We start from the raw sequence: 18,625 nt of genomic DNA, 5'->3' as shown, positions 1-18,625 counted from the left end.
TGTTGGTTGGTTGCTTGGCTTTCTTACACCAAATATAGAGCACCTTATCTGCAAGACTTAAGCTAAGGTTCCTCAAGGTATATTAAATCAAGGGTATCTTTGAAATTCACAAATTTAACCATTCTACTCCCCCTTCTCACTTTATTTATATAGATGTTAAGCCAAACTTGAAGCCTTTGTGGTACAATTGTACCACTGTCAGCAACCTGTCCTAAAAAAATAAAACAAAAATCAAATAAATTAACTTGGACCAACACCTTCATCTACGAACTACAAGTTGTATGTTTCTACAATCTATGTTTTCACGTTGTCATTTGTTTTCCTTTGCACATTGTTGTCCTTACTTTTCCCTGTGTACTTTGCTAATTTTCTACTTTCTATATCTTTGCTAAATTTATTCTCTGTGTTACTTTCTAAATAATTTTTCTCTTTGTTTTTCTATTTTTGATTAACAGTAGTTGTACTTACTCATTTGAAGAATTTGGAATCTTTGCTGGCATGCAGCCTAATAAGTTGGAGCTTCATATCAAACTTTGGGGTAATTTTATGTGAAATACAATTTTAAAGCTTATTTTAGATTTTTTATTTTTTTTTTAATTTAAGTCCTGATTGTATTTGAGAATCTTACTTGAACCCTCAAACATAAATCTATTTCTTATATTGAATGCACTTGATGTTCACAACAATTGGAGACCTGGTCGCCTCACAATAATGTCCTATACAATTTTAGAAGAAATTTATAGTCATACTGCAACTGTATTTCATGAAAGTGGCTAGCTAAACGAATGGAATAAAATATAGTAGAATATCATGTTAAATGAAATGACGATTAATCAGTAGGGGTGGCATTCGATCGGTTACCGAACCGAGAGTTCTCAACCGTCAACCGACCGAGGCCAGGCGGAATACCAACCTGCCAATCGCATTTGATCCAACGGTGGTCTGTTTTCGACTGTGTCGAAGGCGGTCAATAAACTTTGGAGGCGGTCGGAGTCAGAATAGAGGTTTGAGAGAGAAGAGAGAGATGCATACATAGACAGATCGAGAAGAAGAAGATGATGCGACTCACCCAGTCACTGTCGCAACCACTCCCCGGAGCTTCGCCGCTGCCAAGCCCGAGCTTACTGTCCAGTCATCCACCTTCGCGGAAGAAGAAGTATAGAAGAAGATATGAAGAAGAATACAAGAGCAAGAAGCAGTAGTAGCAGTAGTAGCAGGAGAAGAATAAGCAGTAGCAGCCAGCAACAGGAGAAGAAGAAGAAGAAGCATCAGCTGAAGAAGAAGAAGATGAAGCATGTCGCTCGGTATTGGTGTGCCGAAGGTTTGGGATTTCCAAACCTCCACCGACATGGGTCAGTTCGGTAGAGAACCGCCTCCGTCGATGGCAAATCCAACGGTTCGGTTGTTTCCTGTTGTTTCTTGGTGGGTGCCGGTTTGTTGGATCATTATGTTGCTAAAGCGATTCTTTCATTTAATTAATGTGGCATGTTAATAATTAGTAAACTATTGTAAAAACTTTTAGGAAGATTTAAAAGTTAGCATATATATATTTTTTTTAATTCAAAAGCTCTAAAACTATGTTGACGAACGCGTGTATGTGTTTTAACAAAACAGTGTCAAGCTCTCGGTACTGCAGTGCAAAGTTTTTTTTTCCCTATTTTCTACATGTTTTTTTATCATTTTTTTGTTGGGTCTTATTTGAGTGTATTTAGGCATGATTTAGTATGTTACTATGTTTTAGGGGATTTATAAAGTTAAGATTTAGAATTTTGATTTTTTTTTTTTTAAATTGTGTAAGTGTAACTGCACTGCAAATAAGTGCTACTGTAGTGCAGTATTGAGCGCTTGACACATTTTTTTTGTTTTTAAGCGTGAAAATCCACCGTATGGTGGTTTTTGAAGGGGTAAAGTATAGATTATGAGCTTTTTAGTTGAAAACCCTTAAATAATTCATATTGCACTGTTGACAAATAGTCATCATTGTTTAAGTTTGTATTTTTTGGTAACCGAGGGTGTCCTGGGTCAGTTTTCGCGCACCAAACTAATCCATTGGGCCGATCAAAGGCAGGCAATCCATGCCAGCCCTAGGAGATTCATAATGGATTTTACCTCCCTTGCTGCCTGGCTCAAAGGGTCGAAGTTTAAGTTAATCTTATGATTGAGTTTGTAGCTAGTGTGGAATTAATCAAAACCCTCTGCAGTGATTGTGTAATTGATAATTCCCTTCCATATATTCATCACAAGACCTTTCAAAAAAAAAAAAAAAACACCATACAAAATTCAAATAATTAACCATTGGCATATGAAGGTTTGATCCATGTATCAAAATAATTACAGTCAATTAATTTACTATCGGATATGAAAACTTTCCATTGTAAAATTTTAAATTATGTTGGTAGAATTGACACTACTATCAATTTATTAAATTTTTGATATTGTGTTCACAAAAAGAAATTGTCTCCATTATTTTGAAAATAATTGGTTTTACAAATGACCTACTAATTTTTCAAAGGGGTTTTTTTTTTTTTTTTTTTTTTTTAAGTCCAGTTGAAAAATAAGGCTGATAACTCAGTCCATTGTCACACCCCAATCTAGGATTAAGAGTAAATCTCATATTAAGGTGTGAATCACTCTCTAATTATAAAATTAACTCCTATAATCAAAATGTGACGGAGGAAAAAATATGATAAATAGAAATAAACTTCGTACTATTATTGTAACTATTTTTCTAGAAAAATTTCAGATTTTTCAATTTTAAACAAACTTCAATTTCCTTCGATTCTAACACCCCAATAAGTTCCAATGACTAAGAAATGATAAAATATAACTTGTTTGTCAATTAAAATCAAAGAAAACACAACCCAATAAATTAAAATTCATAAACCCAAAATCTGAAAATTGATCACTATACCCCAACACGAAACCTCCATTTCTCCTTCAATTCCTATATGTTTGTGATCCTATAAACTTCTCTAACCTCCATGTGAACCTCACCAAAACCAGAAAATTAATCAGCCTCAAATTAAATTCTAAAGAAAACAGAGGGTTAATGGAAAATCCATCTTAATTTACCTTCTTCTTCCTTTCCTTCTCTCTCTCTCTCTCTCTCTCTCTCTCTCTCTCTCTCTCTCTCTCTCTCTCTCTCTCTCTCTCTCTCTCTCGGTTTCTCTTTCTTTCCTTCATCTTCCTCTCTTCTTTTTCTCTATGTTTTCGGTTTAGTCTAAGTTGAGCTGCTCTAACTTTTGTTTAAAAATCCCAGCCTTATAATATCACACACACCACTGAACACACACACACACTCACTTTCTGCACCGCCCAGCCACCCTTCAACACCAATTACAAGCTTTCCTCCTAATGAAGGAAAGCTAGATTCTAAACCTGTCACGTCCAACCACTTCATTCATTTTTTTTTTTAACTAAATATGTATATATAATATAAATATAAACATAACGATAATTGTAATTGATATAATTAATTGAACAATTTTTATTTTACAAAAATCTAGGTTATTACACATTTACACCGACGCACTATAGTGCGCTCCCAGCCCAATCCACTTCAATGAAATGTGCACGACACAAAATCTACCGAGCACTCGACACCTTTCATAGAGTGCTCGGCAATTGCCACTGTGCAGCAGTAGCTATTTGAGTAGCATAAAAATAATACTTATAGATATACCTATATCTTTTCTTACATAAACATGTCAAAAACTAATGAAAGCAGCATAAAACACACAATTCAAGCTTGTAGAGTCACATCCACTTGTATTATAATATAAAAATGACTGTTACTAATTCACCCGTGTTAATAATTGTCACTGTTTGACAGCAGCAATTTGCCTAGTCTAAAAAAAACATACGCCAAGTGCTCGGCACAAAAAACACAGAAAAAGTTATTAAGTGGGCTTATTTGTCAAAAATTGGACCTATTTGTCATTGCAACATTTTATGTGGATTTATTTATCATTAAAGGCTGTAAAATGAACTTTAAAATCATTTACAATGTTTTAGGGTTTTTTTTTTAAGTCCATTTTTAAAAAGCTACTGTTCATACAGCCCACCTGTTATGAAATACTGTAGCAGTCTACTTTTTAAAAATCTACTATTCATACAGCCCACTCGGTCTACAATGTTTTTTTAAAATGCCACTTTTTTTCCTTCTTCAATTTTTTTTCTTCATTTCAGTGCCAATTGGTACACAAACTACCAAAAAAAAAAATTCATAATTTAGGTATTTTTCATTCCATAAACATGTTAAATAATAACCAACAAAAAATCAAGATGAGACATTCATAATCTTTTGCGTTTTAATAGTAAATTTAATTGTTACTATCAAATAGTAACATTTATTGCTACTATTCAATAGTAAGAATCACCTATTGCTACTGTCCGGCAGTGACAATTGTCATACCTCAAACCTGGCCTGGGCATGCGACAGAGGCACCTTCTCTGAGTATCCCGAGAGATTAATGCCAAACAAACCGGCGTTAGTCCCCCAAGACTCTCAGGAAGGGTTGAGCCTTTTTAATTTAAATGGATCGGGTTAGATCAGAGTACTCTTTATACAACATGATCTTTAAGGAAATAATAAGATAAAAAATAATAGTAATCAAAATATAGATTAACCAACTCGCTAAAGTGGAATAATTAAATCAATACCCCAGAAGGGAATTACCAAAATAAGTAAAACCCACAAAAGTTTACAAAATGATTAAACCAAATTATTATTGTTCAAAAGGGATTCCCAACATAAAACACACGTGGGAAAGTAAGAACCACTGAGATAACAAAAGACATGACAATAGAGACCTTGAGACACTCAACAAGAGAATTCAAGCTGCCCTTCAGTCAAGATCTCCTTCAAGAGGCAAATTTCGATAAGCAATAGAAAAGGAAACAAAACAAAGAAAGTAAGAGGTAAGCATCACATACGATTATAACTTCCCTCAGGCATCCCTCAGGAGACCTTGTTAGGTTTGAAAAACCTTTAAAAAATTTCCCTGTGAAAGATTGATTTCCAAAATCTCAAAACATTTCCACAAAATCGATTTAATTACTCAGTTGCAGCAGTATATGGTAAATATGCATAAAAACCCATAAATAATAATAACTCAAATGGTCGATATATATACATTAGGTACAACTACAGCCAACTATAATAAAAGAAAATAGCATCCATAGCTAGTGTGTTCTAGTAAACAGAAATAAGAACTCACAATTGAGAAACCGTATTTACTACCACCTGATCAATCATGGGTCCCGTTTCGCACAAGCACACGTAGCCATGTGTTAGCCTGGCTAGACTCACCATAATATACATATCAATTCTTCTAGAAGGTTTAGGGATTTGAACCCAAGGTCACGTACTACGCTACCCAAACTCTCAGACCAAAACACAATAATAATAGCATGTTATAACAGTTTAAAAACTACACATACACACACAAAGTCCATAGTCAGGAATGTAGGATAAATCCCCCTACCTAGAATCCAATGCTCTTCAAATATTCTCTTCCACAAGACTTCCACGTTCGCGCACGGTCCTATCTTGGCAAATTCTTCGTAATTAGACAATACGGCAACCCTTAACCTTTTAATAACTCGGCAACTAGGTAATACGATAGAAACACAATCGACAAGAGAAAACAAACTCTAAGTTAAAGATGATTAACAATAAGGGAGGACGGTATGACTTTTCCTTTAGTCACACGTTGCTAGTTTCTAGTCCTAGGTGGACTAAATTATACTCTTTAGAATTTTCTTAAGGGTTCACAAGTTTCAAATTTTATTTTAAAGTCAAACCAATTGATTATTTGCTTTTACTCAAAGTAATTCCTCAAAATAATTTAGATTAATCCAACTTAATTTCTGCAATAGAAACTTGCTAATCCTAGCATACTAATCACCTTTAATTAAACAAATAAGTCTCCAAAGATAAGGCTAGACATGCTTAATTAATAAATAAATCCTACTTAATTAATTTAAGCATGCATTCTAAAATTAAAGCCTAAAAATAAATAAATAAAACAGAAATATTAAAATACTTACCCGGTTGTAGACCTCCAAAGCTAGACTCCACTCCTAGGGTCTCCTCCTTGCACTCCCAAAACTTTAAATTATGAGAAGTTTATTCTCCTTTGGTATGTCTCTTCTTAGAGAGACTCCTAAATAAACAAAGAGTGAGCAACTCTAACTTTACTTGGTGGTTCAAAAGAAAATGAGGGACAAAAGTCTCTATTTATAGGCATTAAAGGGTTGGAAGAAGTTGTAAATCTTTAATGTGTCACAAATTGCACTAGAAATGCTCAAAAGAATGCTGAAAATCGAACTGGGTTGGAGAAAAACCCACTGGTCGCACACAATGAGAGACGAAACGGGCGAGCTGACCCGGTTGGCAAAACACGCGGGTCAAATTAACCCGGATGAACAGTGTCCGGCATTTAAAGGAACATATAGTCTAGATCATCCGGGTTTAATGAGCTTCGACGCTCCAGATTAAAACGCGTGATCCGATCTAGTGAAACGCGCTCACAGAAGCTCACGTGAGCTCATTTACCTCTCGCCCAGTTAGCGCTGCGTCAGCAGGAGCGGTAACAAACGCGTTGCGTGTCAGTCCAGTCAGCAAACCAATTTAGTTATTTTCTTTTTCTATTTTTCTATTTTCTCCAAACTTCGTAAAATCACTAAAAATAGCTCGGACTCTAAATAATTCCCCGAAAATTCCTATGAACTCGTAGTAATTAATCCTAATTTCCTGTAACCTCAAAACAACAAATTGATCTCCAGAAAAATTAAAGAAAATTCACTTCAATGAATTTAATTCTCAAAAATTAATTCTAACTTGATAATCACCAAAATTACACGACATTTTTTGTAGTATTTTTCAAGTTTCCTTTTATCCTTACTTACAAGTAAGTAACATGTTATTTTGCTTAGGTTGTATTTGTGGTTTCTTTGATCTTCTTTTTCTTTTTTTATTTTCTTCTTATTTGATTTTTCTTCATCTTTTATCCTTCTTCATTATCAATCTTCGATCTTCTTCTTCTTCTTCTTCTTCTTCTTCTTCTTCTTCTTCTTCTTCTTCTTCTTCTTCATCTCATCTTTTTCTTCGATCTTTTTTTTTTTTTTTTTTAACACCAAGCCCTCCATGATTGTGGTTCTTGTTTTTCTTCCACATTTTTCTACCTGAGTAAGAGGTGATGAAACCATTGGTGTATATACCTCAAAAGAAAGTTGGTAATTATACATTTTTCTTGACCTGAGCGATAGGTATCTTCTTATTTTTCTTCTTTTGTTTTATATACCTGAGTCCAAGGTATTGGTGTTTGTATTTATATATTTTAGTGCTTGTATTGTGTTGAATTTGTTATATTTTTATTAGATATTTCTCTCATTTTTTTTTTACCCAAAGTGGAGGCTTACTGTGTTCCTTTTTTTTTTTTTATCTATATTATATGTATATTGGGTGTTTAATTTTTTTGTATTTGAGTGTTTATATGTTGATGTTCATAATTGATAACAATGTTTTGTTTTAAATTGGATGCATGAATCATGAAATTTCATCAATTAAAATATTCAAAATTAGGAGTAATAAATGCCTCAAATTATGAATATTTAAATATTGCTCAAATTGGAGCAACGACATCTTTTGTAAATATCCACAAATTCATGTCTAAGCTATTATCTCACGTGGAAAAAAAAAAAACCTCCACACACATTTATTTACATACTGGGCATACTCTAAAATGGGGTATTCAAAATAATGTTATATCTAAAATACCCTTAAGTGTTCATTAAACAAGAAAAGACATAAAGTAATTGAAAATTAAACCAATAAGCTTCCTAGCACAAGCACAACCACCATATAAAATACCTTCTAGTCATCTAAAACTAGCTAATAGCCCAAGTCAATGCACATGATCGAGCTATATAATCAAAGTTCATGCTTAACAGTGTGGAACCTACTGCAACTTTTGTTTACCATTTCCGGAAAGACCACCTATTTGTTCGTTTACCAGGTTCGCATTACCAAGGCAATTGCTATATAATCAAAGTCCATGCTTAAAAGACTCCCCACCGTTATCAACACGAATCTTTTTAATATTTGGATCAAATTGGGTTTCAACAAAAGCAAAAAAAGATTTGAGTAAGCCAGCAGTTTCAGATTTAAAACTATCAAATAAACCCATTGTTTGTACTATGAATTTCAAATGAAGAGGTCATTTGAGCCCAAAAGAGTTAGTAGGCCAAAGTCTGAAGCCCAGATTCAAGGCCCAAATCCCCAAGGCCCAAGTCTTTAGTAAGCTTGAATAATCCTGGCGAACAAAACTTCTTCTCAGCTACATCAAGCCGAGAAGATTAATAAAGGACTAAGCATATGAAGACACGTGTCTTAGAAAGCTGACAAGTACTGGATGACAGCTGTCATGGAAGGATAAGTACAAAGGCCCAAGCTTGCTCAGTACCCTACACGTGGGGTGATCCGAGTGCACTTTGTTTAGGGTTTTCAGAGCCCATTCAAGTATAAATAGAAAAGCTACGGCCAAAGAAAGGGCTCTCTCACAACACACACACAAAAACTCTCTGCAATTCGCATATTCCTGACAATGGCCTGACTCATTACTTCATTTTGTCTGCTTCTCGAACTTTTCAGAGTTTATTCTTCATTTAATTTTTAGTTATATATTAAGAATGGTGGTCTCTGATCCAATTTTGTGTATTTAATTGGTCCGAGTTTGCTTTTATTAGCATTTATTTCTTAGTTTGTCTTTAATTTCCTTCATTGAATGTATATCTCTCCTGATATTTGAACATCAATTAAAGCGGAGATTGGAATTGAATCATTTACATTTATTGCATCTTTTTGTTTCCATTTTTAGTTTATGTGTGGATTACTCGCTCAGACTTGGCTAGATTTTTGAAGAAGTTCACAATTCCTTGATCCGCTAGATCTAGAGTTTCTTCAGTTTTCTCTTAGTTTCTTATTCATTCAAGTTTGATTGATCATACACTTTATTGCACACACTATGGACACTTCTTGAGCAAGCATCAAAGCGTCAACAAACACTCATCAAGTATTAATAACACTTTAAAGTCCTGGAATGCCCAGGTAGTGAAAAGAATCCAGCGCGATCGTTTAGTTAGATGTCAATTTTCATTATCTTTCTTTTATTTTTATATCTCATTTAGGAACCGTTTGGCACTGCTTTTAGAATTGACAAAAGCGCTTTCAAATTAGTAAAAACGCTTTTGGTTGCAACACTACTTGGTGGCACACCCTTTATTTTCAGTACACCTGCATCCACATTTGCGTATGCTATGAGCTTAACGAATCCCAGCTTGACACGTGGTGGGAAGCATTTTTAGCCATAACACCCATGTGCAACGTGTGAAGTTATCAATAATCGTTAAAAAATAGCGAACTCCCGAATGGGTGGGAACCTATGGGAACCCATATGTCACAATAGAGTTCAAAAGGATGAGTACTAGAAATAGAACTTAAATGGTAATCTGGTTTGTCGAGCAAAAGGACAAGAATTACAAAATTTATTGGAATCAAATTAAAGAAATTGCAGGAAATTGTTTAGATAAAAATTTTAGACGAGCACTAAAAGGATGACCAAGCCGCTAATGCAACAAATCATTGGGAGGAGGTAAAGTTGAGAGAAACTGGAGAAGGTGAAGGAGATGAAGCAGCTGGTCTCATCACACCAAAAACATTAATACGCTCACAAAGCACTCAAGACTCATGTCTAACAAAAGCATGCACATTTTTATATATCCACAAAGCCTTTATAGTCACGCTATTTTAACCATATATCATCTACTGAACACAAGAAGTAGTCCCTGGCCAACAAAAAAAAACAAAAGAAAAAACAAAGAAGTAGTCGAAAGTGAGTTGAGAAGTTGTGGCACATTAGTAATTTTGTATCTTTTAAATGAATTAATTTTATTACCCTGTCCCAATTGAGTTGAAGGAGGCAATGGTAAAGTGGTAACATGCATTATTGTAAATATGATAGTTGTTATGTTTATTTATTCATTTTCATTTACTGGGAGAGGGATTATTTGAATTAACTTGAGATATATGTCACCCAACATTGATGAGATCGAGCAGTGTTTTCAGACGCAAAAACATGACGCGAGGCGTTTTAGTCGTAGAAGGCGAGGCGTAAGCCTCAACGCGTTAAGGCGTAAGCTTTTTAGGATATATTTTTTATAATAAAAAAATTATAAATATATATAAACATATATAAATAGGTAAATATATATAAGTATATATATAGAACATAAGACCAAACCCATGCTATAAGTATATATATAGAATATAAGTATATATATAATGCTTCCATAGACATAACATTGTTCTTGTAATTGATGAATGCAGATAATGGATCATGCTCCCTAAATATAATCTTAATTAAGTGAGATTTCACTATTCTCCCTCAGTCCCTTGGTTGACAGAAGGAAGTGTTTACTTCTGTTACCAATTACAAGGCTGAACCCTCGCGTATATATGAGTAAACATATATATAAATAGTTATATATAGGTAAATAGGTAAGTATATATATATATAAGTATATATATAGAACATAAAAAAATTAATATTTTAAAATGTTTTTGAATTAAAAAATAAATAAAAATTCTTCTACCTCCCTTCCCCCCCACCCCGCGCATCCCCCACCCCAAGGTCCCCAACCCAGCAGTCCAGCCAGTGGCGGATCCAGAAACCTTCTGTTATGGGGGCAAGATTAAGAAGCTCAAAAATATTTATCTTGGATAGGAAAAAACTCTTCAATATTAATGAACAAAAACTTCATTCATAGAAAATAGCACAATATTACAAATCATAATTGTCCACGACGGGTTTTCATACTTTGAAAACGCAACATTATAGCCTCATTATCAATACTATCAAATACATCTTTTTCAATGTACACAATCAAACTATCATTCATCCAATCATCTCCCATTCTGTTACGAAGTGGATTCTTTACAATCTTCATAGCTGAGAATGCTCTCTCCACTGAAGCAGTCGCAACTGGTAAAATCAAAGCCAATGTCAAAAGCAAGTACACTAATGAGTATGATTTGTCTCTCCCTGTTTCCACCATTTTTTTTGCTAGATTACCAATTCCTTTCACTTGAGAAAAGTCACCACTCATTCGCATGTCAGTAATATAAGTCCCAAGTTGATCTTCAAGTGCCAAGAGCTCTTTGTCAGAAAAATCATTCGGATACAATTGAGCAAGACGAAGTAGCTTTTGCTTGTCAAAAGCAGAGAAATAATTATCCGGACTCAAACATGCCAAACAAATAAGCAACTCTGTGTTTACCTCATTGAATCGATTATTTAATTCTTGAAGTTGCATATCAATGACAGTGTAAAGGAGCTCGAAACGATAATGGTGAAGGTTGGTAATTTCTTGCATTCCACGTCGTGATCTTCCTTGAGGAACAAATGCATCATCCATATTGGGAACATAAATATCATTCTTCACACAAAAAGAAGAGACTTTATCAAGCAAAGTATCTCATTCATGATCCCTCATGACTTGCAATTGTTGCTTGCATCCATTGACTAAGATCATAGCATGCACAATATCTTGATCTTTCTTTTGTAATGCTTGTGACAAATCATTTGTAATTCCCAATATAGTTTTCATCACAAATAGACAAAAAACAAAATTGAAAGAGTGCATAGACTCCATCAAAAGATTTGCCTCACCTTTTTGATCAACACTTAATCCATCCCCAACAATATCTTCAAGCACACCAGTTATAGAAGAGAACATAGAAATCATACTTAGCAAGGTACCATAATGTGAACCCCAACGTGTATCACCAGGACGTTTGACACTAGTTTCTTGATTTAGACCTTGCCCCGTTAGAATCTCATCATTTTGAATACCTTCCATAACTTCAAGTTGTTGTTTCTCTCTAAGTGAATCACGACGCTTGCATGAAGCCCCAACAACATTAGCCACTCTACTCACCAAGACAAAGAAAGTGGCAATTTGAATATGATTCTTTGCCACGGCTACAAGAGCTAGTTGAAGTTGATGTGCAAAACAATGAACATAAAAGGCACATGGATTTTCATTCAAGATAAGAGTTTTAAGGCCATTAAACTCACCTTGCATATTACTAGCTCCGTCATATCCTTGTCCTCGCAGCTTGGATATACTCAATCCATGTCTAGAGAATAATAGATCAACAGCCTCTTTTAATGAAAGTGCAGTTGTACTAGTAACATGTTGAATGCCCATAAACCTTTCAATTACTTGGCCTTTTTTGTCCACATATCGAAACACAACTGCCATTTGCTCCTTTATTGACACATCACGCGATTCATCAACCATAAGAGAAAATAATGCATCTCCAATATCACTAATAATAGCATTAATGACTTCAGTTGCAGCTGCATTTACAATCTCTTTCTGAATATCATGTGCGGTTAATTGTAGATTCCTAGGAGCATTCTCCAACACAACCGCCTTAATACTCTCATTATGATCAGCAAGAAATTGCAAGAGCTCAAGAAAATTTCCCCTATTTTTTGAAGTTCTTGTTTCATCATGGCCACGGAAAGAAAGACCTTGTCGCAATAAAAAACGAATGCAATCAAGTGTTGCAGTCATTTGCTTGCGATAGTCAGTACGAGATTTAGATGAGTGCTTGATGATAACTGATTCAATATGTTGCCTCTGATTCATTAGAGCTTGACAATCCAGAAAAGCAATATTATGATCGCTACCTGGGCCTCCAACATGAACTTGCAGTCTATCTTTTTTCTTCCAATTAGAGAAACCTTCACCAGTAAAGGCATCCGCACCCACTTGTTCAAAATTCGATTTAAAGAGATAGCAACAAAGACAAAATGCAGCATCTTTAGTTATACTATACTCCAACCAAGTAGGAAACTCATTAAACCAAAGAGGGCTAAAACGTCGTGCGTACCCTCTAAACATTGATTGTGGAAACGTATGATTTCTAGGTTGACACGGACCCTTTTGTAGATAAGCTCTTCGAACTTGATCTCGAATATTAGGATCATAATTCGACATTGGAGGTCGAAGTCCAGGGTCTGCAAGAAGGTTCGCCAAAATTGCATCTAGCTCACTTTGTTTTGAACTTTCAACTTCAATACTATCATTTGGTGTCAGAGAAGATGACGAACTCTCACCAAATTTTCTTTTAAATACTTCTCCATGACTGTTTCTGTTTGAAATTTAAATTAACAATTAACCAATTAACCCAAATACCCAATTAACAATTAACAATTAACCCAATTAACCAATTAACCCAAACCAATTAATCCAAATACTCAATTAATAATTAACAATTAACAATTAACCCAATTAACCCAAATACCCAAATACCCAATTAACAATTAACAATTAGCAATTAACCAATTAACCCAATTAACCCAAATACCCAATTAATCCAAATACCCAATTAACAATTAAGAATTAACAATTAACAATTAAACAAATTAACCCAAATACCCAATAACAAAACTAACCCAAATACTGAAATACCCAATTAATTAACAAACATAAAACTAATAACTAACCACTATAACCCAGGCAGGGGCGAATCTACTGAACCCAGGGGCGTCGGCGCGTCGCGACTCGGCGAGGGAGCAGGCGCAGCCGCGCAAGCGCAGCGGTAGTCCAGGGGCGATAGCAAGCCAGGGGCGACAGCGGTAGTCCAGGGGCCTCGCTTCGTCGTTCGGCAGCAAGCCAGCAAGCAGGCCAGCAAGCCAGCAAGGGGCGTCGGCGCGTCGAGTCACAAGGGAGAAGTGGCCAAGCAACCAAGCAGGCGTCGGCGCCGACGGCGAGCCGCGAGTGTAAAGGAGCAAGGGGCCAGGGGCAGGGGGCAGGGGGCAGGGGCGACACTGCGACAGGGGGTAGGGGCGAGTGGGCGACACTTCTTCAGTTATTTGGCTTCAGTCTTTCAGAATTCAGACTTTCCAAATTTTTGTCGTTCTGTGTGGCTGGTAGACTACCTCAAGACTTAGTTTAATTTACTTGCCAAAACGACGTCGTTTTGGCAAGTTTAGAATTAAAACAACCTATGCATCTCACGTGACAGACACCTTCATCTTCCTCAAATCTGTTCTTCATTTCTCTGGTTCTCTCTCAGCCATTTTCACAAACGCTAGCTTCTCTTGCCAGTTGCCCCTCTGCCTGCCAGTAACACCCAATCTTCATGGGGTCAAAAATTTCTCTTAAGCTCAGCATTTCTGGGTTCATGGGGTCAATTGACCCCATTGACCCCACTGTAGATCCGCCCCTGAGTCCAGCAGTATCCCCTCCTCGCCCCGACCCCCACCCCACCCCGCCCCACCCTATCACCCCTTCACCCTCACCCTCACCCAAGCCCAACCCAACCCCCTCCTCTTCACGCGTGGAACCAGGAGGCACTTCCAATCCTTCACGATCTCTTTGGGATGTCTTCTCCGATCTTCTTGGGGGAGAGACTACGCGGACCGATTGGGGGGGTGAGCGAACTGGCAGCGCCGACGTCGCCTCTGGTGACTCAGACGTAGACGTCCACCACCTGCGATGGGTTGAATTTTGGCGGCATGGGTTTTGCGCGACGGCGTACGCCTTCAACGCCTTGCCGTCGCGAGGCGTACGCCTTCAACGCCTTTCCGTCGCCTTTCAGTCGTTTTACACAATCCGGCGACGTCGTGCGCAATCGGCCGCCGCCTCGCCACGACTCGCGCCTTGAGGCGCGCCTGAAGCTCGCCTTTAAAAACACTGGATGAGAGTGATTGCTTAGTATTAAACATTCATATAGAGTGACCAAAAATTACAATATCATTAATTTGTCACAAATTAATAACATTTATTAATGACCTAGAACGCAAAGTCATGAAAAGGACGTACCCCTAAGAAGACTCATATTTTCGATCTTATTTCTATTTTATCAAGCACATTAGAAGAGCTCAAACCAAAAAACAAAAAACTACATTAAAAGAGCAAATGAAGATCAAGGACAAAATCATTATAGTTCCTTCTTTTTCCCTTATAGGACCTTCATAAGACTAAAATGTACTGAAAGAGAAGAGACCAAGTACACGATTGATGTACTACCTAATGCTATAAGCATTTTTATCACTGAAAATTTTATGGTACAAACTTGTATGACATATAAATACATTTTTAACTTTTCGATTTTGACGAGTTCTTTTTTCTATACTAAAGTATTGATTTGAGAACCCTTAATTAGATCGTTTGTAAGTCATATGAATTCATATCATAAATCAACTCTTCGATCACTATTAAATGCCTAGCATTTTTCTGAACATGATGACAAATTCATAAACCTTTTCTGAGTGTGGAATGATTTTGGCTACCGTCTCTCTCTCCATGCACCTCTTAGTCCAAGCTGAGAATTTTGGGCACTGATCTGCAACCTTAAAGTTCCCAAATTTCTCATAGGCAGGAAACCAACAGGTTAGAGGGATGGCTATGATGTCAACGAAACCAAAGGCATCTCCCCCAAAGAAATCCTTGTCTCCCAGAGCATCCTCTAGCTGCTTTATAATCTCTATGAAGTCCTTCTTGGCCACCTCTATCTCTTCTCCTTTGCTCTTCCATATATTGCTTCCGGCATCGAAAACCTTCATGCACACCATGAAAGTCAGACATGCATGCAAACACATAATGTTATGAGGGTAATCATTTATTACCATATATCTTACATGATTTATTGTGAAACTGAAAATGATAAAACTTCATAAAATGACACACTTTAAGGAGGTTCTAACCATTTGAATCATATTTTGAAAAGTTAATAAATTTTAACACTTTCAAGCAGCAAAATAATAGAACTACCCAACAAGTCAAGTTGGCCAAGGAGATGGTCGAAATCGTTGAATGTATATAACAATTTAGAGTTGAGAATGTCGAGATTGAAGTTGAGTTGGTTGAATGTATATAATTTATATGTGAAACAATTGGTTCAAAAATGCCCAAATTAAGAGTCGAAATTGTTAACTTTTTTTCAAAAAGTTTTCCAGAAAGAATTCACCTCATCAATAGTCTATTTAATTATATTACATGTTAGACTATTTGATAAGAACGAGTTATATTATATATAATTGAATTACACAAATGCGAGACTGTAGAAATTTCAGAAAATTAAAAGCGAAATCAAATTGATCGTGACCACAAAAGTATAAGAATTCATATTAATTTCTTACATATATGTGCATACATACATGTATAGCATATATTATTAATTATAAAAAATAAATAACCAACCTTTTTGTCAATGAAGTCGGCCCAGAACCTGGCTTGAGCTCGAGCATAAGGACAAGGTGGGAGGAGTGGTGGGGAAGACCAGGTTTCATCAATGTAACCAACTATGATTGTGGACTCACAGAGTGGCCGGTTTTTCATTGTGCAGTAGCACTGGCACCTTTGCATAAATTGGGTTTGATGTCAGCAGCAATTCACTCTTACCCCCAAACAAGTCCTCTGCTCTGTCTTCATGTTCAATGCCCTTCTCCTCCAATGCAATATTGACCCTCATGCAAAATGGGCTGACCCAGCAGTCCAAAATGACAACCTCTCCCTTTGACATCTTTTTGCTATATGAATATATATGACTTCTCTATCTTTGTGATCTCTTCTATAACTTTTTGTATCAAAATGAGTTATGGATTTGGAAATTTATAGAAAATGTGGTTCATAGGAGATGTAATTTTCGATGTTTATAGTGCCTATGGGGTCTTCTTGTTTTGCCCTTCGAAGAGAGGCTACACTCTTGTGATTTTCATTATTTAATATATGAATATATATGACAACCTTTCCCTTTGACATCTTTTTGCTATATGAATATACATGACTTCTCTCTCTTTGGAACACTTTGGAGACAATATATTAAGGCTTTGTCTTAGAGTACAGAGCATATACCAGCCGGCTCATAGGGGAGGTTTAGTAATTTAGACATGGAAAAAAAGAAAGTAATGTGTTTAGCATATATATATATATATTTGTTTAGCCAAAGTATATTTGAGAGTTGTGCATATATTTATATATATGGTGTGACTTTAATTATAGTAATAGTTGCAGTTTGGGCAGAGGCTCAATTGCTCAAAGGTTGGATTGTATGTTGTAGCACTTTTTTTTGGTCTGAAAGGGCTTTGAGGATTGAAATGCCACAACATGCATGCCGCTGCACTACTATGGCTAGCTATCCCACTCATGGAAATCATCTGGTCAAAAGGAATATATCCAACGGTTTGAACAAAGCAAAGCTCTACCTAGCGCATATCTCAAGTCTAAGAACCACGGCCGTGGATGGTAATACAAAGTAGCCTACTTGATACTTGATTTCGAGCCGCTGCACTACTTTAAGTAGGTGCGGCCCATTTGATTTTGATATTGGATAAAAACCCATTTATTTTCACGTCAGCAATTCACAATGTCTATTTTGCCTTTCAAGATAAAAAAATGGAAATAAATTGAAAATTGTTATAAAATAAAGAGAAATGTAAAGAACATAAGAGAGAATTGAGAAGGAATCAGAGTGTCTTTCTCATTCATATAAGACCTCTATTTATAGGCTTTTGGATGACCTGGGATAGACCCTTAAGGTCTCCTATTTTACAATGAACTGTACTCCTCTTAATTATCTATACAATTGCTCTAGATAATACATGAAAAACTATTAAACATGATAATGGACAGCCACATAATTAATGATATTTACAACACTCCCCTTTGGATGTCCATTGAATATGACAATTGTCTCATTAAAAACCTTACTAGCCAAAACCCTATGGGAAAAAGACTAGCTAAGGAAAATAGTACAATCTTCATGTGTTTCTGATAGCTAAGATAGGCGTGTGACACTGCCTCATTCAAACCTTGCCAGGAAAACCCAATGGGACAAAAACCTTGGATGAAGGAAAAAGAGTACAATGTTTGATGGCACGCTCCCCCTGATGTTGATATATTTCTCCAATCAATGAAGGTTGTCTCGTTAAAACCTTACTTTGAAAAAACCCAATGGGACAAAACCAAAGCGAAGGAAAAAGAGTGCAACTTTTGCAATATCACTGATACAATGTTGGATGCGCTTTGCCTCATTAAAACCTTGCTAGGAAAAACCCGGTGAGACAAAAACCTAGTCAAAGGAAAAAGAGTACAACACGCAAAATAGTTGGATACTTCCCTTCATAACAACAAGCTTTAATTTGACTGGCTCAATAATCCAGCAAATAATGATATCTCATATGCCATCTTCTAAAGAGTGGAGTTTGGCAATGCTTGTATGAACATGGCTTCCATACTATCAGGGGATATATGCTTGTGATCATATGTTGAAATTCTGTTGAGGTTTGAGCAATACTAACAAAATATAATTCCACTAAATAAAGTGGTTAGAAATAATTCTCTCTAAAAATAGATGAATTATTATGAAAATACTTTGAGAATTGGAAAATTTACATGACACAATCACTAATGCTATATTTGGTCTAATGCATTAATTGTGCTAAGTTGAATAAGGCATATTAAGATATGGTTCTTCTGGACCAAAGATCTTTCTTACATCTTCCTTAGGAAGCAAGTAATCATTCTTAGTGCTAATAAATTGAAT

At 36.0% G+C, this 18,625-nt stretch overlaps 2 pseudogenes; both read right to left on the bottom strand.

Annotated features, from left to right (window-relative positions):
• Nucleotides 1–10,851: 10,851 nt before the first annotated feature.
• On the bottom strand, nt 10,852–14,514 carry LOC147291719 (uncharacterized; annotated as a pseudogene).
• A 782-nt stretch (nt 14,515–15,296) lies between these two features.
• On the bottom strand, nt 15,297–16,603 carry LOC147291718 (putative glutathione S-transferase parC; annotated as a pseudogene).
• Between the last annotated feature and the right edge of the window lie 2,022 nt (nt 16,604–18,625).

This window comes from Dryas octopetala, chromosome 3, assembly GCF_963921425.1.
Source record: "Dryas octopetala chromosome 3, drDryOcto1.1, whole genome shotgun sequence".
NCBI classification, from domain to species: Eukaryota; Viridiplantae; Streptophyta; class Magnoliopsida; order Rosales; family Rosaceae; genus Dryas; species Dryas octopetala.
The sequence above is the reverse complement of the archived record's forward strand: the minus strand, read 5'-3'. Positions and strand labels throughout refer to the sequence as shown.